Source organism: Neofelis nebulosa, chromosome 6 (assembly GCF_028018385.1).
Source record: "Neofelis nebulosa isolate mNeoNeb1 chromosome 6, mNeoNeb1.pri, whole genome shotgun sequence".
Lineage (NCBI taxonomy): Eukaryota > Metazoa > Chordata > Mammalia > Carnivora > Felidae > Neofelis > Neofelis nebulosa.
Genome location: NC_080787.1, coordinates 125,993,307 through 126,014,121, shown reverse-complemented (window position 1 = coordinate 126,014,121; position 20,815 = coordinate 125,993,307). Strand labels below are relative to the sequence as shown.

The 20,815-nt window shown below is 41.7% G+C and overlaps 1 protein-coding gene and 1 pseudogene across 1 annotated transcript in view; one reads left to right on the top strand and one right to left on the bottom strand.

Moving 5' to 3' along the window:
* Positions 1 to 16,647, top strand: part of LOC131515485 (forkhead box protein K2-like) — a 28,066-nt pseudogene extending 11,419 nt beyond the window's left edge.
* The window catches only part of PDE7B (phosphodiesterase 7B), a 584,524-nt gene extending 567,753 nt beyond the window's left edge, over positions 1 to 16,771 (bottom strand). The window contains exon 1 of the mRNA XM_058735376.1: positions 16,396 to 16,771. The gene's annotated coding sequence lies outside the window, so the exon portion shown is untranslated. The remainder of the gene's footprint in view (positions 1 to 16,395) is intronic.
* Positions 16,772 to 20,815: the final 4,044 nt, after the last annotated feature.

Here is a 20,815-nt window from a genome sequence, read left to right as displayed (position 1 = left end):
TTCCAACAGTTTGTGCTATATCTCTTTTGAAATAGTTCAGGAGCTCTCAGGAGCATAAAAAAAAAAAAAAAAAAAAAAAAAGAAGATGGTACATTCCAAAGCGTTTTTACTCCAGTGAGTTTAATGAAAGGGCTGTTTACCAATACGTGGGCAGGATTAAATGTACCAAGAAGGGTAGGTTAAGTACGAAGAGGCTGGCAAAAGTGAGACACCATTACCAAGCCTTTAAACCTGAAGTGCAAAGATAGAGAGACTGGTAAGAGGTGCAACTCTAGATACAGATTGACCAGTGATAAGCTGTGGTGGTAAAGGAACACAGCCACTGCTAGAACTATGATGAAATTGGGAAGGGTGGGATAAATACTCCTACCTTTCTCTCCTCCTGCTTTCTTATCTCCTGCCATGTAGCCAATTGGCTGAGCCCAGCTGGAAGCCAGGGAGGGGAAGTGGTGGTGGAGAGGGTCCCTAGTGAAACATTCTACAGGGGTCAGCCTCCTGGGGCACAAGAAATATATCTCCATGGGGAGGTGGGATGGTAGACAGAAAATAGTGTAGAAGGCCTATATTTTATTAATTCAAAAATTGAAGAAATACAATATCCAAATATTTAAAATTCCAGTTGTTTCTAGCACTCTCTGCCCCCTTTCCTGCTTCATTCCACTCCATAGGACTTGTTACCCTTAAGCATATTTTGTAATGTAATACTTTATTTATTTTTCTCTCTCTCACATAAGAAATTAAGCTCCTTGAAGGCAATAGTTTTGCCTGTTTTCTCCACTGCTGTGACTTCATAATATATTTGTTGAATGAATGAATATATTAAAGGTACTTAGCAAACCAGAGAAGAAATCTTTATACAGGACTCTTTAAAAATATAAATAACTGAAGATAAGAGATTTACTCTGAATGTTTAATTTTGTAATGTGGTTTTTTTAAAGCAAAGAACTTAAACTATTTTCAAATATTCCATAATATTCATAATAAATAAAACAAAGGAACTTACATTTAATACAGCATATAAAAATATCTCTAATCATGCATACTTACTAATGTGCATTAGTAAAATAAATATAGTGCTTTCTTATTTAAAACTAATAACATTAGTATAATGCCATAAAGACTTAATGGCAAAAATAAATGCTTTATGCAAGTTAATTGCCCTTTAAAAAATTTTTTTTAATGTTTATTTATTCTCTGGAGAGAGACAGAGACAGAGTGTGAGTGGGGGAGGGTCAGAGAGAGAGAGGGAGACACAGAATCCGAAGCAGACTCCAGGCTCTGAGCTGTCAGCACAGAGCCTGATGCGGGGCTTGAACTCACTAACTGTGAGGTCATGACTTGAGCTGAGGTCGGACGCTTAACCGACTAAGCCACCCAGGCACCCCAAATTGTCCTTTAAAATGGCATATCTCTGAACTGAAAGTCAGAACACGTAAGCCATATATTTTTTTAATGTTTATTTTTGTTTTTGAGAGAGAAGAGTGAAAGTGAGCAGGGGGAGGGCAGAGAGAGAGGGAGACAGAGGATCAAAACTGGCTCTGCGCTGACAGCAGGGCTTGAACTCATGAACCATCAGATCATGACCTGACCCGAAGTCAGATGCCCAACTGACAGAGCCATCCACGTGCCCCCATGAGCCACATTTTTAATTGGTGCTCTTCTGTGTAAACTTAGAGCTGCTGTTTACTCATGTTCTTCATTAAGGTTAAAATTTTGAGGGACTAATGGTCCCAGCATGAAGCAGATGTGTAATGCATGTCCAGACCCGACTATGTGACAATCACTGTAGTAGAATAACTTATGGCAGATTGACATTAACTGATGTGTTTCTCACTTTACCCCCTATTCACACCCTATCCCAGAAACTAGAATTTAAGCTGTATAAGAATAAAGACCTTGTTTTTCTGGTTCACCACTGTATCTCCAGCTACTGCAATAGAACTTGGCACAAAGTAGATGCTTAATAATAATTTTTGAATGAATGTTTGCACTCCTCAACAGCAAAGCTATATCAAGGAATTTATAAGACATTTTGTTTATAGCATAATAGCAACAGATAGTCTTTCCCTTCAATGAGCTTACAAGGAAGATAAGACATCCTTGTGTAAAAGACACTTACAAAATGTTATTGTAGCAAAGGAAGTTTAGTCCGATTACCCAGCCCAGGATTCCCAACACCCACCTGGTAGCTATCTGTCCTTAGGCACAAACTTTTCTTTGCAATATCAGATTCAGTGACATTAAAATAAAGTATAATGGCACATACTTCATAGGACTCTTGGGAGAATTAAATGAAATAAAGTATATAATGAGCATAGCAAAAGTATCAACATATAGCAAGCACTCACTAAATGCTTATTGTTAGTGCTTACAGCTCCTACTAAAAAATTCTGTGATGTAATTAACTGTTATAAAGTTTGTTTTACATAAAGTTGAAAAAATATTTGCTGGTATCACCTCTGATAATTACAACCCATTCTCTTTCAACTAATTAGTTTTCTTGGACAAAGAGTAGCCTGCATCTGAACTTCATGGCACATGCCTCAACAAACAAGAAAATTATTCACAAATTAACATCACTAAATAAAAGTGATTATAGAGGAATGAGCAACTTTCTCAACTAACTTCTTATCCACAAAATCATGGGTAAAGCAGGGCATTTATTAAAAATGGAGAATTGTTAATGAAACTAGGAACTGCTGCTAATCTGTGGCAGTTATCTTTAACCGTAAGAGTTTTAGTTCACTAATCTGTAAAAAGGTTTGTTGTGTAATACTATTTACCACTACTTGCTTCTGGCACTATTCAAGATATTTGCCTTCCTCCACAAGGTACCTATGTTTTGATCTGTAAAATATTATCTTTAACCATAAATGACGAGGTCAGAAAGTCTTACAGAGCAAAATACTGAAGAGAATATGTTGAAATAGTGAGAATTACATAAAACTTGGATCATTTATTAGTACTTGAGCAACAAGTACTAATTTTTCCTGGACAGTTAGTCCTGCAGGTTTTTAGGTTCACAGATGTATAAAATCAAAATAGTAATGATATTTCTAACTCAAACATGACACAGATATGCAAAATCATTAAAGAGACTTATCTGGAACATCCAACATTTCAATATGTTTTCTACTAATAAGTATTTCAAAACCAAAATCCCAAAGTCTTACTTGTTCAAGCATATAATTAAAATTCAACATTGGAAGCCTTCTGAAGGAAGTTTGTTAGTGACACAATTGGCCAAGCTTATATTTATACATACACAAAAATTCTGTCTCTGCATTTATCTCCTTAATAGTAAGGGTATTAGAAAATGTAAATATGTGTCACAGCTGCTAGAACTCTGGAACAGCATTGGAATCTGAAAAGTCAGTGCTGATTTATTCCACACAGCATTTGACAGAAATCGTACATTAAAAAGAAATAAAATATTATGAGATTTTTATTGCAAGTAAGGTTCACATGTACTTTCATAGAAAAAGAGTGGGGAGGGGCGCCTGGGTGGCTCAGTCGGTTAAGCGGCCGACTTCGGCTCAGGTCATGATCTCGCGGTTCGTGAGTTCGAGCCCCGCGTCGGGCTCTGTGCTGACAGCTCAGAGCCTGGAGCCGGTTTCGGATTCTGTGTCTCCCTCTCTCTGACCCTCCCCTGTTCATGCTCTGTCTCTCCCTGTCTCAAAAATAAATAAATGCTAACATTTACAAAAAAAAAAAAAGAAAAAGAAAAAGAGTGGGGAAAAGAGAGCATCTTTAAATGTCTTTAAGATTAATGCCAAGACACTCTGAATTGGCCATGTCACAGAACAGCAGAAGAATGTTTAAGTTAACTACCATCGTCACATACATGTGCTATAGTTTTTAGAGGAAGTTTTCACTTGGTCTACTTATTCAGACAGTATTGTATGCCCAACAATAATCATGTTTATGTCTTCATCCCGTTTAAATCAGGTTTAAGCACACAGCTGCAATATGTTCAATTTTTAAGAAACAAAGTCAGTCCAGTTTCATGAGTTTGGGCTTTTTAGTCCATATTTGAATTTATTTTTCCTGGAAAGGAAAAATAGTTATAGCAGCACTTGGTGTGGTGCCATGAACATAGTGGAGGTTTAATAAATATTTATCACTGTTGAAGTTAAAAGGAACACCGATCTGCACTCTGCATGATATGTTGGAATAGGACCATACTGCTTGCAAAAGGCATAAACATTTGGTGCAGCATCTGAATCTTAGACAATTTTTGAAAATGATTCTTTTCCAGGTGGCCTAATCTACTACAGAAAGTATAAGATGTTACCTATAACTATGATTAAGAGTCATTAAAGTCTAAAGCACTTTAGAAAAGCAGACTCTACAGAATGCTGAAAAGTCCCGCTCTTTGTGTTGTGATCTGATCGGTCTTGGCAGCAGATTCAGAAGAGAACCCCAGCTATAGACCTATAAGAGAGAGGGAGGTAAACCAAGTAGGGACAGGGCCAGCCTGATAATAGGACAATAAAATTCCCCCCAATTTCAGCTTCTAAGGGGACACACAAAACCTGAGTCCAGTCCAGCTTAATGTTGATAGTCATCATCTCAAATATGCCAGGTGAGAGCATGACACCAGAAATTGGTTAAATGGGAAGTGTTATTATCCAATAAATGACAGTTTTATGTTTGGAGTGGGAAGGGTTGTCTCAGTTATAAGAGGGCCTTAGTCAGTGGACTGCAGACAGCAGAACATTGGGATAGGATCCAGATCCCCCAGAGAGAGGGGGCTGGCAAGACCAGTCAGCTTTCCAAGCCCAGACAATTTGGCCAGGGTTCGGGGCTGGAATCCATTACCAGCAGAGAGTGAAGTCCAAACACAGAACAGAGGCAAGAGTCTACGTATACAGTAGGGTTAGAATTGGGACCAAGGAGCTTAACATTGGTGGCCACACAGTCGTTTATACAGGCTCACTCCACAGCAGGCTTGGGGCAATAGATAAGTTCCAGACACTGTTTATTGATAGGAATGAAACTCCTGACAGCCTGCCAAGCTTGAGTCTCATTTGAGTAACAATTTGATGGTGTTGTGTCTATAAGTTTACGTTAAGTCGTATCTGCTTCTTAGGCATGGGTATGCAAGAAATGTCAGTTTGAAGTAGTAGGTTTTTATTTTGGAATAAACTTAAATAAACCCAAACCTCTATTAACCATTCGCTTATATACTAGAATGTCAGTTCCACAAAAAGCATCATTGTTTCTCTGTTCACTGAAGCATGCCATATGCCTAGCTGGAACACAGCTAACATTCAATAGGTATTTGTCAAATTAAAGAATGAACTAGCCAAATATTAAACACCACACAAATGACCTGAAAGCTTCAACGTATGTCCTGAAGGAGACCCTTATCTCCTGTAGCAGCAGGGCTGAAATTGCTGAAAATCAAACACAGAACTTTAGACTGCAATTGACTGAATAACAATGCAAGTTGAACTCCCAGCTTCATGGAGTGTCTAGCATTAAAGTGAGGTACTGGCTTGGGAAGGGATGGGATCCTGAAAGTTGGAATGTGGGAACACTTTGATGATGCTGGGGCCATTGAGCCCCTAAATTCTGATGAAACTTCTTTGCTGGTGGAAGCAGCCCCTCCACCCATAAAGAATGAGGCCTCTCTACCCCCAATAGAAGAGAACTCTTTACCCCTGAGGGGATTAATCCTGACTGAGAAAACTGTAATGGCCTCTCTTGAGGCAATTGTCATACAAGACAATGTTTAGTCTCCTCAGGACCAACCGCTACAATCTCTCTTTGCTTCTAGACCTATAACTTGACTCAAACCTCAGAAGGCCCCTAAAAGTAAGGTACAAGTACGACTCATAAGAGGTGTGCTACACTTCCCCCTCCCAAATATTTAAACTTTCTAATTTATACAAACAGAAATCTAGAGAACATGTATGGAAATGGACGTTGAGGGTGTGGGATAATAGAGAAAGGAACATAAAACTATATCAGGTTGAATTTATTAATTTCTCAGTAAGCAGAAATTCTGTATTGAATTATGCAGCTTGGGGAGTTAGAAAGGGCTTGAACAGTTTCTTTGGCTGGTTGGCTGAAACATGGACCAAATGGTGGCCCACAGTGAGCAAGTTGGAAATGCTGGACATGCCTAGTTTAATGTAGAAGAAGGGCCTCAAAGACTTATGGAGATTGGAATGGACTTGTCTTTTAAGACACACTCACTCACTCTGGGAGTGTCCAGAATATGTACCTTTCATCAAGACTGTAAGAAATAAATTTGTGAGGGGAGCCCCAGCATCCTTTTTTTTTAATTTTTAATGTTTATTTTTGAGAGAGAGAGACAGAGTGTGAGTGGGGGAAGGGCAAAGACAGAGTAAGACACAAAATCCAAAGCAGGCTCCAGGCTCTGAGCTATCAGCACAGAGCCTGACGCACAGCTTGAACTCACGAACCTTGAAATCATGACTTGAGCCAAAATCGGACGCTTAATCAACTGAGCCACCCAGGCACCCCCCAGCATCCTTGAAGAGCTTCGATCATTATTCTCTGGAGGCCAGACTTTACAGTGGGGACTGCAGTCCTTGAATTGGGAAACCTAAATGTAATGAGAGTAAATGGATCATGGTGTGGCAGGGGTGAAATGAGGGCATTCAACTACCAAAGGCAAGGTGGGCAGGGTTACCATAATAGCAGACTGAAAGCAACAGTCACAACAGTCCGACTCATACAGACCTATGATACTGGCTAGCTGAACGTGGTGTTCCTATAAGTGAAATAAGCAGCACGTCTACTAAATTCTTACATGATCTGTATAAGCAAAAAAGTTCTAAGTTAAATGAAAAGTCTAACCTGAATCATAAAAACAGAGAGCCATGGCCTCTCCCAGACTTGAGCCAGTTTACAGACCCAGAACCCCTTGACTAAAGGGGAGGCCAAATCCCCTTGAGGAAGGGCCCCAGTACACTGTCAAAAATTTATACTATTAATCTTTCTCCCAGTCTTTCCCACAGGGACTTATGGCTCTTTACCAAAGGACCTGTACATTGGGGAAAAGAAAATAATCAGATCTCCCAGGGACTACTGGACACTGGCTCTGAACTGACACTAATTCCGAGAAATCCAAAATATCACTGTGGTCACCAGCTAGAGTAAAGGCTTATAAAAGTCAATGGAGTTTGAGCCCAGGTCCACCTCACTGTAGGCCTATCAGTTCCATCAAACCCAGTGGGTCGACCAAAATGACCCATAGTTATTTTTCAGTTTTGGAACTCATAATTAGATTAGACAGACTTAACAGCTGGCAGAACTCCCACATTAGTTTTCTGACTTGCGGAGTTAGGGTTATTATGGTGAGAAAGCCAAGTGGAAGCCACTAGAACTGCCTTTACCTAAGAAAATAGTAAAACAAAAGCAATACACATTCCTAGAGGGATGGCAGAGATTAGTGCTACCATCAAAGATTTGAAAAATTGCAGAGATGATGGTTCCCACCACATCCCCATTCAACATGCCTATTTGGCTATACAAAAGACAGATGGATCTTAGAGAATAACAGTGGACTACTGTATGTTTAAGGATGTGTTGACTCCAGTTACAGCTACTATATCAGATGTGGTTTCATTGCTTGAGCAAATTAACACATCTCCTAGTACCTGCTATCCAGCTATTGATCTTGCAAAAGCCTTTTTCTCCATCCCTGTCATTTAAAGCCCACTGGAAGCAGTTTGCTTTCAGTGGGCAAAGCCAGCAAGAGACCTTCACTGTTCTACCTCAGGAGTATATCAATTCTCTAGCCATGTCATAATTTAGTTCATAGAGATCTTGATCACCTTTCTCTCCACAAGATATCATACTGGTCTATTACACTGATGGCATTGAACTGATTGGATCTGGCAAGCAAGAAGTATCCTAACCTTGTTGGGAAGACATCTGTGTGTCAGTGGGTGAGAAATAAATAAAAAATTGTGAGGGGTCCAGTGGTGTGGGGCATGTCAAGATATCCCTTCCAACACGAAGGATAAGTTGCTGTATCCAGCACCCCCTCTCCAACCAGAAAAAAGGCACACCACTAAAAGGGCCTCTTTGTATTTTGGAGGTAACATATCCCTCATTTGGGTGTGCTACTCCAGACCATTTACCAAGTAACCTGTAAAGCTGCTAGTTTTGAGTGGGGCCCAGAATTTAAAGAGGCTTTGCAACATGTCCATGCAAGCTGCTCTGCTACTTGGGCCATATGATTTGGCAGGCAGATCCAAAGATGCTTGAAATATCAGTGGCAGACAGAAATCCTATTTAGAGCTTTTGGCGGACTCCTATAGGTAAATCACAGTGTAGGCTCTTGGATTTTGGGAAAAAGTCCTGCCATCTTCCACAGATAACTACTCTCCTTTTGAGACTTATACAGGGTCTTATTAGAAGTTGACTGCTTAATTGTTGGCCCACCAAGTTAGGAAGCAATCCCACTGCCCATCATGAGCTGGATGCTATCTTACCCATCGAGCCATAGAGTTGGGCATACACAGCAGGACTCCATCATCAAATGGAACTGGTATATACATGGACTTCTATAAGGTTGACCTGCCTATGGCCATTACTGAGTGCCCAACCTGTCAGCAGCAGAAACCAACACTGAGTCCCTAACGTCACACTATTCCCTGAAGTAATCATCCATCTATCTGGTAGCAGGTTGATTCCACTGGATCCCTTCCATTATAGAAGGGACAGAGTTTTATTTTTACTGGAATAGACACTTACTCTGAATATTGATTTGCCTTCCTTTAATTCAATGCTTCTGCCAAAACTACCACTGTAGACATATAGAATATCTTACGCACTGTCATGTATTCTATACAACATTGCTTCTGATAAAGGAATTCACTTCACAGCAAATGAGCTGTGGTCATGGGCGTGGGCTCACAGAATTTCCTGGTCTTACTGTGTTACGCATCATCCTTAAGCAACTGACTTGATAGAACAGTAGAATGGTCTTTTGAAGACTCAGCTATAGCACAAGCTAGATGCTAATACCTTGCAGGACTGGAACAAGGTTTTCCAGATGGCTGTGTATGATCTGAATCAATGTTCAATATATGGAATTATTTCTGCAATAACTGGAATTCATGGGTCCAGGAATCAAAGGATGGAAACAGGAGTAGCAGCACTCACTATTACTCTTAATGACTCACTAGCAAAATTTTTGCTTCCTGTTCTTGCAACTTTCTGTCTGCTGGCTTAGAGGTCTTAGTTCCTAAGGAAGGAATGCTTTCACCAGGAGACACAACAATGATTCCATTGAACTAGAAGTTAAGCCTGCCACCTGACCACTTTGGACTCATTGTGTCTGAATCAACAGGCAAAGAAGGGAGTTACTGTGCTGTCTTGGGTGACTGATTCTGACTGCTAATGGGAAATTGGACTGCTACTCTACAATGCAGAGCAGGAAGAGTATGTCTGAAATATATCCCTTAGTATTCCCATACTTTGTGATTAAGGTCACTAGAAGACAAAAAAAAAAAAAAAAAAAAAAAACAATCCAGGCAGAACTACTAATAGCCCAGACCCTTCAAGAATAAAGGTTTTGGTCACCTCATCAGGTAATCAACCATGACCAGCTAAGGTGCTTGATGAAGGCAGAGTGAATACAGAATGGGTAGTAAAAGAAGGTAGTGATAAATACTAGCTATGACCATGTAACCGGTTACAGAAATAAGCACTTAATTGTCATGAGTTTTTTCTTCTTATTTTTTTGTGAATATACTTACATGTATATTAGCTTATGTATATCTCTGTCTTATTTCCTCTCTTATTCCCGTTATGTAACATAAAATGTATTGACTTTGTATCATAATACTTAAGTATTGCTAATTTTACATCATGGTATTTAAGTTATAGGATATCAAGAAGAATAGCAAACGGGGCGCCTGGGTGGCTCGGTCAGTTTAGCGTCTGACTTCGGCTCAGGTCATGATCTCACGGTCCGTGAGTTCGAGCCCCGCGTCGGGCTCTGTGCTGACAGCTCAGAGCCTGGAGCCTGCTTCGGATTCTGTGTCTCCCTCTCTCTCTGCTCCTCCCCTGTTCATGCTCTGTCTCTCTCTGTCTCAAAAATAAATAAACGTTAAAAAAAAATTTAAAAAAAAAAAAAAAAAAAGAAGAATAGCAAACATCACTCAAGGACTTTACCTCCTCTTCTAGAGAAGGGGCATTTTCAGTTGTATGCAAGATGGTTGTATGGTCCTAGATAAAATTATGACCTTGTTATTGTCTTCATTTGGAGAGTAATTATGGCTTAAAGAGATGCATATGGCTGACAAGTTGATAAGGGATCAATTGTAATGGTTAAGTTTACGTGTCAACTTGACTGAGCCATGAGGTGCCCTGATATTTGTTAAAAAATTATTCTGGGTGTTTCTATGAAGGTGTTTTTGGGTGAGTTTAACATTCAAATAGAGAGACTGAGTAAAGTAGATTGCCCACTCTAATGTGGGTGGGTCTCATTCAACCCATCAAAAGCCTAAATAGAACTAAAAGGCTCAGTTGAGTAAGACAGAATTCCTCCTGCCAGACTGCCATTGAGCTGGAACATCAGTGTTCTTCCATCAGACTCAAATTCAAACATCAACTCTTCTGGGTCTTGAGCTTGTCATGCTTCGGACTAGAACTACACCATTACCTCTTATGGTTCTTGGGCATTTAGACGCAAACTGGAACTGGAACTATACCATTAGCTCTCCTAGACCTCCAGCTTACTGACAGCAAATTTTGGAACTTGTTGGCCTCCATAATCACATGAGCTAATTCCTTATAAAAAATCAACAGAACATATATGTACTGAACTTATAATTTCATATATATCCCATCGATTCTGTTTCTCTGTAGCATCCTAATGCATGAAGTTTCAGGGTTGGTTAATTCAGTAGCACAGAAGTATTAAGGACCAGATTCTTGCCATCTTTTCATTCTGCCATCTTAATATCTTGCTTATCAGCTTATGCTGGTTCTTCTCATGGTGCATGTGACGGCAGCAGCTGTAGACCACTTCTTCATCCAGCTACATCCAGAGTCAGAATAATGTTACTGGTTTTTTAAAACATGTTTCTTTCTTAAAACAAGCCTTTCTGAGAAGTAACCAGCAGACATCCCCTCATCCAAAGATGAAATGAAAATTGGCCAGAAAGATGACATGCCTCTTCTTAATCCAGTCTCTGGAGAACAGAATCAAATTACAATGATTGGCTAAGAAGAGTCAGATTTATCCTCTTGAAACAAAGGATCGGAGTCACTTTTCCCGAGGCAATGGCTACATAGCAGGTGAACAACTGGATAAGTTTTAACAGCAAGAAAGAAGAGGGAAATAAACTTGAAAGCAAACACCAGGATCTACTATAATTTTCCTGCCCTAGGATAGCCCTCCATTTCCATGGAGATGGGAATCTGAATTTTCCTAATGGTTCTGAACCTCAAAATCAGATTTTCCCACTAAGTGACTACAAGCTGTAGGATAATAAGTGTTCACAGTGCAGATTTCTTCACTCACCTCCTCCCACCCCACCCCACGTGTAGATGCCAAGAGCCCTCCTCAATAAACCTCTCATATACAAATTTCAGGGTCCGTTTTCTGGAGAATCCAGCCTTCTCAGGAGTAGACAACAGAGGGGACTGGGCCACAGTTGATGGGATATTCAGGTGTGCTCTACTAGTGGGGACTATGTTCTGATGTCTTCTCCAGAGCAGGAATTGTATCTGTGGTGAAATGCATTACAACTTCTGTAACGTCTGTTTGTCTTAATTCATATATAAAAGTTCAAATTTAAGATCAAAATTTCTCCTAACCTAGCTACGGAGACAGATACATTTAAAAAAAAATAGTTGTCTAGAAAAGCACACAAGTAGATTTCTAAGGAAAAGCTTTAAGCAAAAGATTTGCAAATGTTATTATTTTCTCCCTTTGTGCTGATATCTTTCATAAAAAGGCATGGCCACCTTTGCATAAATTGCTTTAAAAACAATGATCAAAGTATATTTGATTCATCTGTTCCCATCAGAAGGAAACATCATTACTAGGCAGTGTCTAGGATTTCATAACCCATTTGGAGATTTTTCAAAGGATCTCCCATAAACACCTATAAGATGCAAGGCACAGTCTTGGAGATACAGAAAGGAGTAGGATATATCACCTTAAGGAGCTTATACCCTAGTGGAGTATAAAGAGAAGAGGAAAAATGTAGTGTGATAAATGCATGAGGGGTGAGGGTATTATGAGATGACACATCATGTCACCTCATTCAGCCTACAGGATAGGAGAGGCTTATCAGAAGTAAGTCAGAAGTGCACCTAGCAGAAAATAGGCTTGTAAGGAGGAAGGGAATTCCTGGAAGAGAGGAAGATATGCACAGAACTACACGTAAGAGCAAACAGGAATCATTCTAAAAATTGGAAGTATTACTACTGTACTCCCAACACCCAGATCAGCGCCCAACAGATGCTGAATCCTCAATCAGTATTCGCTAAGTAGATGAGCGAATAAATGAAATAGTTGTACTCAGTTGATACATAAGAGTGTAAGGAACGAAAGGGGTAAGCATGATGTTGGAAGAGTACATGAAGACTCTTCCTAATATGTCAACCTTATTCTGAAAGATATGGAAAACTTAAAAATTCAAGCATGGTGGCTATGAGCAGAGCCATTGACAGCCATGCACAGAATAGATTTAGAGGCACAACTGAGGTGGGGAGTTTAGTAAAGAGACCATCACAGAATCCAGGCAAGAAATAGTGGGGACTTAAGAAAAAGCAACAGAAACAGAGAAATTGTAAAAATCTATGAATCATGGGGATAGTTTCAAAGCAGTATGAACAAGTCTTGGGTAACATTTTGGATGTGGGTCTTTGGTGAGATACAAACACCATTTGCTTTGAAAAACCTTGGGAATTTTATTGGCCACTTAGAGTACACCACATAATGTGAGTTAGTCAGTTGTCCAAACTGAACCTATCTCTGAAAGAGAAACCTTCACAAAGTCATTATAATCCCCAATGGTACCATATCTTCTCTAGTTTTCTCTGTTCTAACCCCTTCCATTTCCATGGTCACCCATGTCATAAAGATAAAATAAAGAAATACTTCTGATATCTCTATTTTTCAGGGCTCTTGTTTTTCTTTGATGTTCAAAAAATTGTCCTTGACACCCAATTTTAATTACTCTGAAGAAATAACAAATCAACTAAACATTACCAAAGGGGGAAACATATATTTTGTACCTTTCTCAATCTATATTCTTTTTCCAGGGTAGCTGCAGCTAAGCCCCAAACTAAGATATTTACAGAACTTAATCATGTTCACAATAATAATAAGCTGGAACATACAAAAGCAACAGGAAGGCCTTGCTGGCCACTCTGTATTGTGCCACCTTGAAGACATGATCACAGATAGTAAAAACAATGGGGGAGAGAAAAAATTAAAAGTTCTATTCTCCTCCAAGTTCACTCTAGCTGTTCTGTTTCAATATTAGATCTTTTCATGATTAACACCAGCCTTCTAGAGTCAGTCTCCAAAATCTGCCAACTTAATTTTTTTATATTCCTACATGGTGTAATTCATCAATAAGCTTGAGATGCAGCAGAAGGGTACTAATTTCAAATATGGTATGACATGAGCTAGAATAAAGTATCATCATCATTATGTGAGTCACGTATCACCCACTTTTCTCACAGATAGGTTCACTGTAAGATGAAGAGTAAAGGAGGAAGAATAAAAATTTTTCAACCCTAGTCCCAAGGCTAATATCATATATGTTAACATTTTCATTCCATGTGTTAAAAATTTGTTAAGTGAAAAATTTAACAAGTGAAATTTATGTTAAATGAAATCTGGGGTATCAGGCACCAGGTGGCATTATCAAGCAAAAGTGTGTCGCATCCATTCAAAGCAGTGAGATCTGCCCACAGCATAACGTTGAACCACATAGCATGTCTTTCTTGTGTCCTGCTTCCAGTTGCCTTGTCTGTCTTGCTGATTCCTATTATGTGGAACCCATTTGGGGTTTCTAGTGTCTTTTCTATTTGACCCTTGGCATCACCCCTTCAATAACAGTAATTGTCTCTGAAATCTACCACATTGACACTTTCCCCTTACATTAAGCTTGAGGACACCAGCAGATCTCCAGGTTTGCCCCATGTCTGGTGTTGCTATAGCTTGTACAGTACATGCTTTTAGGACCCATCAGTGAGCCATGGAAAATATACACATTAAGACTGGGCATTCAAAATTGGATTGTGATGAGGGTTACCCAACGTATAAATTTGCTAAAAATCATTAAACTGTACACTGGGAATAGGTGAATCTTCTGATCTGTAAATTATACCTCAGAAAAGCATAAAAGAAAAGGTTTGGTCAGATAATGAAAGTAGGTGGCACAAGTTTGGATCGACACTGAACCCAACAACAACAACAAGAGTAAATATAGACGGTGCTATCATCATGACAAGGACTGACCACACAGAAAATTAGCGCATTGGGGCAAATCATAGGATCTGTTAGTTACATCAGTTCCCAGTTACGGGAAGATTGGAGAACTATTAAAAACCCTATTATTAAAAACCCTTGTTGTTGGTGTTGGTGATTCAGCAGAGTTAACACTGGGATCTCAATGTTTCCCAGTTGCTGAGAAGGGCACTGCAGCAAGGAATTTGCGTTTGTCAATTGGGGCTTTAGTATGTAAACCAACACTGTTCAATGCAAGGACACAAAAAAATGATTTCTTACAAAGGTATGAGGTCATTTACAGAACCGAACAATAAAGCATTGGATAGAATATTGAAAGAAACAGGACAGGGCCAGCGGCCTGGTGCGGCCCTCAGTTCAATGGTGAGACTGGGCCATGGTGCACACGTAAGGCCTCCAGTTCCAGTACCTAAGGAAGCGCTCAGTGACCATGGGGCCCAACTCGTCCCAGGACTCAAAGGACATGAGTTTTGGTCGCTGGCGCCACCCTGCAGCACCACGTCCAGACCTTCATGTCCCCAGGCAGCAGTGGCCAGGGCAGAGCTGCCCGGAGCTGACCTCATAGCCCAGGCCCCAAGCCTGTGGTGATTTCCACCTGCGCTGCATCCACCAGAAGCGCACGTTCACGGACAGTGTTTCAGAGGCGTGGGAAGCCGCCGCTGCAGCTGCAGCGCGCGTGCACGTCCGGGTTCCCGAACACAAACATCAAAATCGTGATCGCTGCCTGTCCAGCGAGAAGAGGGAGAGACGGGAGGCGCCGAGTTCCCCGTGAAACCCGAGCAGGCCCACATCTCACCCCTGGCCATCGACATTCCAGACACCACGGCCCACTTCATCAGCCCCCTCGCCTCCGGCTGCGGGAACCACCAGTGCTGCAAACTGGCCCATCCAGCCCCTGGGGAGTACAAAACCCGCTGTGGAATCCCATCTGACTTCAATTTAATGGCCCACAACTCACAGACAGAAAGCGAACAAGAAGCTTCTGGGTAGAGACAGCCTAAAGGCTGATACGAAGCCACCTTATTCCTGCACACAATTAATCATACAAGTAATTACGATGTTTCCTGATAAACCACTCACTCTAAATGGAATGTATGTGCACATCACTAAAAAATTATCCATACTACAAGGGCAAGCAGAATTCAATACGCCACAATGTCTCTCTGAATTGTTATTGCATCAAAGTACCAGGTTCCCAGGAAGAACCAGGTAAAGGTTCCTTCTGGAGGATAGATCCTGCCTCCGAAAGCAAATTAGTTGAGTAGGTTTTTAGGAAAGGAGGTCTAGGGCCTTGCTTCAGAATCCCTCTGGGACCGCTCTCGGAAGTGCCCGGCCTCTCCCAACCCCGCTGGAGCCTGTCTGCTCACATCGGTGGCGCTCAGACCACCCACCCCCCACCCCCCCTCCCAGGGGTCGAGAGAAGATTTCAACAGCCCTGGAGCCCAAGCCTGGCGCCTCACAGCCCCTACGGGCCTTCGTCCAGGAGGGCACCAGGCTCGCCTCCGTCTAGTCCACCCATCTTAATGGCCCGTCACCTCCACCGTCGCAGCCCCGGTGACCACCTCCACCTCCCAGCAGCCTGCCACGCAGACGGTTCGCGCCGTCCACTGGATCCCTGTGGTGCCCGTCACCAGCGAGGCCCGACTGGCCCCAGCGAACGCGTACGCTGTCGCCAGGCAGGTGGCCAGTCACTCAGGTGGCCGTGCCGGCCCCTCCTAAGCAAGAGCCTCAAGACCTGTGTGAAGACCACGAAGAAGGAAAAGTGAAAGTAGAACCTATTCCTGCGGTTAGCCGTGCCACACGAGGTGCCGCTAGCGGGATCATTCAGATGTGACAGGCCACCCCGGCTCAGACAGTCACCTCCAGGTCGGCACCAGCTACCAATAAAAACTGTAAAGCAAAACGGGACTCACGTGGTGCCAATCCGCGCCGCGGGGCACGGCCGGGCTTCGGAGGCAGTGGCGAGTGGTTGGAAGCGGCTGACGACACACACGTCGGGGTCGGGGTCGGCGTTTCTGCCCACAGAGCGCGGGAACCGCGACCCGTCTGAATGGCTGCCGCAGAAGCGGGTCCCGACCGCAGGCGGCCAGAGCTTCGTCTCGCGGCGAGCATGGGAAAGCTGCAGGCCGCCATGCGGGAGGACGGCGTCCAAGTCTGGCCGCTAGGAGAGCTTTTCTTACTTTACTGTCAACTCTGTGGTGCCAGAAGGGGACGCTGCCTCCCACCCACGTTGCCAGCGCATTCTCTCGGCAGGTAGAGGCCCCTGCGGTCTGACTTCTCCTCAGCGCTGGAAACAAAAATGCAGGCGGCCTTCAGTTAAAGACGGAAGTCACACCTGCACAAAGCCATACGCGGAAGGAAACCTCCTTCCGGCAGCGGGGTCCTTCCGAGAGGGCCCAAGGCTTGGGGCAAGCTGACCTGCCAGGGCATCGCGGGGGCCACCTCGCCTCGCTCAGGGGACTTGTGGGCAGGGCACTGTGGGTAAGACAGTTTTTTGTTGTTCCCATGTGGAATTAGAATATTTCGACGTGTACTTTCTTTCTTTACCAAATGGGGGTGGGGAGGCGTTGACATTTCAAATCACTCCATTTCTACTCTGGAATCACACAGGACTTTTCGCGTGGATTTCGTTTGGGGAAAAGAAACTGCAGTTTTATTTCCAGCCTACGGATGATTTCCGTTTGTCCTGTTAAAGTTCAGATGGAACTGCTTGATAACATCTGCAAGTTTTCTGTGTTAGAGCAGGTGCCTCATGCATTTAATCCACCTCCATTTCAGTGTGTAAGGGTGGCCGTACAGACTGGACAGACACATAACCTCTTGTTACATTGAGAAAAAAAAAAAACTGCTGGACTCACAGGAGCTGCACTTAACTGTTTTTCTTTCCTGCTCTTTTTTGTAGTTTCTTTGTGTTGATTTCTCCCCCGCCCCACCCCCCCACCCCCCACCCCCACTCCCCCAACACCGCCCAGGCATAATATTCCACTCTAAGTAGAACAAGTCTTCTAAGGAGTATGTAGGTTTCAAACAACAGAACTGTTACTACTTCGACTGGAAAAGAAAAGATTTGACCTTTTACAACACACCCTTTTCAAAATGTCACAGATCTCTCCATGGCTTGTTCGCCATTCAGTGTCATCGGTTCCAGGCATCATCAAGTCCAACCACTTGTCTACCTCATGATGTTGCTGTTTGCCCTGCTCACAGGTAGCTGGAGCTCAGGTGGAACAGAAGCTGCGTGTTGACAGGAGGGTCTTGGAAAAAGTGCCCTGAAGTTAAGCGTTGAAAACATCTAAGTTGTTTTCTGATTTGTAATAGGAAATTCCCCACAGCCTTTCATAACTGATCCAGTCCTAGGGCTGACTTCTCTCCTACAAAAATTAAAATCCAGAGCAAAGGAAACAAAGGTAAGAGAGTGAGCACTATGGCCCCCTCCCAGCTTCAGTTCAGACTATCCCAGAAGAAAACCCACAGGCCTGCCCAGAGTGTTCCACAGGGTCAGGGCTGAGCAGCCCTGCAAATAGAAGGCTTTGGCCTTATTGTGAATTTCTAAATGCCATCATCATAACATTATTTATTTAAGTATAGTTATTTTGGTATTTAATTTTTTTTAAAGAGAGGGGAAAAAAACCTGTATTTTCCTGGTGGAATGAAAAGATTCAGAATGGTATATAGTTAAGCAATTTAAAAAGATTTATGATTTACCTACAGACCAAATATGATCAATCTGTTCTATCTATGTATTGTGTGTCAAACAAAAGTATGGAACTGTCATAATGTTATTGCAGATAATGCATATTATAAACTACGAAATTACTGCAAAACAGATAATTCCAATAATCCAATAGTCAGGACTAATTTATAGTCTCTTTGGATTGCTGCCATCAGATTAATCATCAATAACTGTGTTACCCCATTCAAGATTTAATTTCCAGAGAGAGAGTTTATCTTAGTTCAAGTGTCCCTGTGTCCATGTCTTGGCCTTAGATAAGGCAAAAGTAGGGCTTTTTCATTGACATCCCTTCCAAGACCACATATAATGGGAGAAGGATTATTTTCCACATGGAAATCTAAGTATTTTTACCAAAACAAGAAGGAAGAGGTGCTGGGTAGAAAACACACACACATACACACACACACACACACACTCACTATATTAAGATATACTGTCAATAAAATTTGAAGTTCCTTTTCCAGATAGTCTGCCCTTTAAAAAAAGCAGCTGGGTTGAGATTAAGACAGTTTCAATACTTTCTCAGGAAAAGGACTAGAAAGAACATGGTAGAGCCTCAATTCTACAAAAGGACTGGAGTTGCTATAAGAAAAACTAGAGACTGGGGATAAAGTAGGGTGATAAGGCTCACAGAAAGAAGAATCAAATGCAGGGAACCCAAGAGAAAATAAAGGAATAAGTATGACTCAGAGAGCAAGGCCGGAATGTGGCAATCACTCCTGGGCAGCAAGGGCACTCTGGGTGTATTAGACCAGTGGTCAGCCCCGGTCAACCCCATTCACCCAGTTCTGTCTTCCCTTGTTACTCTCTGCCTCCCAACTAAGTCCCACAGTGGGTTTAGGTCGGTTTGATCAGGTCTTTCTTTCATTAGGATTAGCTCAGTAATTAGAGATCAGTATCTATTGTAGAACCGAGTGTGTTTGTTCCAAGAAATTTTCAATTTCCCAAGAAATTTAATTTCTGAGAAGTATAGGTTAAAATAATCTGGTGGGAAAGGGGCTGTGAGTTTTTATAGCTTCGACATTTTCTAAGGAATCTCTACACCCATCATGGGGCTCAAACTCACAATCCTGAGATCAAGAGTTGCATGCTCCACGAACCGAATCAGTCAGGTGCCCCTGGCTTTGACATTTTCTGAGCGATGTTAAGAGAATGAAATTCAGTTAAAATATAGTTAGTGTCTACTATGTGCAGAGCAGTATGATAAATACTGGACAAAAAAAGGTGGACAGCCATCATCATTGCTCTCAAGGTGCTTGCTATAGACTAGAATGCCTTTGTTCCCCCCAAATTCATGTGTTATATCCGATGTGATGGTATTTGGAGGGGGGCCTTTTGAAAGATGACTAGCTCATGAGGATGCAGCCCTCATGAATGGGGTTAGTGCCCTTATCAAAGAGGTTCCAGAGAGCTCTCTTGCCCTGTCTTCCATGTGTAGACACAGAGAGAAGATGTCAGTCTAAAAGGAAGAAGGCTTTCACCAGACACCAAATCTGCCAGCTTCTGAATCTTGGACTTCCCAACCTCTAGACCTGTGAGAAATGAATTTATGTTGTTTATAAATCACTCAGTCTCTGGTATTTTTGTATGGCAGCCAGAACAGACTAAGACAGTACCTATCATACAGGAGGGGTATAGAAATGCCAATGTTCATTGTATATATAAATGCAATCAATGTGTTTCAAAGGCATTGGAGCATGAATATCTACTCTACACTGGGGAATTGGGGGCCATGTGAAAGGAGAGGTGACATTTGCAGGGAAATGGGACTTTGACAGATGGACAAAGTGGATGATAGCGTTCCAGCCAGAGAAAATAATATGCAAAATTATGACTGATATGACATGTTTCTACTTTAAATATTGGAGAAACTGACATCTTCAAGAACTACACATAGGGTTTCTGATCAGGGGATAGGAGAGTAATGGTGGGGCTGATATATGTGGCTCGCTATAGGCCATATATATCGAGTATTTGAGGCAAACCATTGAAAAATTCTGATCAGGGAAGTGAAATGCTAAAGAGCCTTGGAAAACTGTGAGGAGGATGGATTGAAGAAAGATAAGATGTTCTGCCCTAAGGGGCTTCTGTATCATCCAGGTAGAAGTAATGGGAGTAGATATGGAATGGATCTTTAGTACATAAAATAAATAGCAATTGATATAATAAAGGTTGAGTTATAAAGCTCTATTTGTCAGGCACTAGCATTGTGTAATGACTAAAAATCCAGATTCTGGAACACAGTCTTCTGAATATTTCCATCTATTTAGTAGCCATCATGGGCAAAGTGCTCAGCTTTCCTGCACCTTAGTTTCCTTATCTGTAAACTACAACCTACTTAATGGAACTGCGACGATTAATTACTATATGAAAAATACTCCAGTGCCTGAAATACAGCAAGTATTCACAAATCTTAGGAATTATTATATCATTTTACATATGAGTAAACTGTAATATACTTAGATTAAGGTTAGATAACTAATGTAGGAAATTCATTTCAAATTCATGTTTGTCTAGTTCTAGAGCATGAGCATATAACTTCTGGCATTACTTCAAGTTGTCTGACCAACAGACTATGCTCAGTGATAGAAGCTTGAAAA